This window comes from Oreochromis aureus, linkage group 2, assembly GCF_013358895.1.
Source record: "Oreochromis aureus strain Israel breed Guangdong linkage group 2, ZZ_aureus, whole genome shotgun sequence".
Taxonomy (NCBI): domain Eukaryota; kingdom Metazoa; phylum Chordata; class Actinopteri; order Cichliformes; family Cichlidae; genus Oreochromis; species Oreochromis aureus.
The window spans coordinates 10,449,250-10,449,942 of record NC_052943.1 but is presented as its reverse complement, the minus strand read 5'-3'; positions in this window follow the sequence as shown (position 1 = coordinate 10,449,942).

The following is a 693-nucleotide window of genomic DNA, read 5'->3' as shown; positions in this document are numbered from 1 at the left end:
ATGTAATGGCATTGGAATTCTAATTAGTCTGATTGTGTCAGCACTCTAAGCTCCTTTGTAAATGCAGCCCAGCGCCTTGGCAAAGATTCATATAGGCCATCTGGGCACATGTGAGGTGGAACTAATGCCATGTTTCTTTCAGCCTCTCGCCAAAAGAAAATAAATGTTTAAATTTTTATGGTTTTTATGTCATTTTTCTAGAAGAAAAGCACCTTTGCTGCAGCTGCGTTGGTGTGTGACTTGGTGCGTGTGTGTATCAATAGGCAGTGAAAGATAAAATGTTTCCCCCATCCCCAGTGGAGTTTAATCCCCATTAAAACAGGAATGACACAGAACAGGAGATTAGGCAGTTATGCAATAATTGGAATGTCAAATAGGGAGATGCCCTTTCCCTACGCTTCCTTCACTTTTTTTACCCAAGGGACGTTTCACAAGTGCTGACTCATTAACGAAAGCAAGAGAATACTTCACACTATGAGAGTCTGTGCACGCACATGCTCATGCAAGATCACGCACACACATATTTTCTGCTAGTAATCCCCCCAGTTCTGTCTTTTTGAGCCTCAAATCAAAACGAGCAGCCGCTGCAGAGAACACCGCAAAAACAGTTTGGCTCCCAGTTAGCTGTGGAAGTGGTGAACAATCATCAGAAAACCGAGGCGGGAGCATTTGCTGAGAATTTGACACCTTACT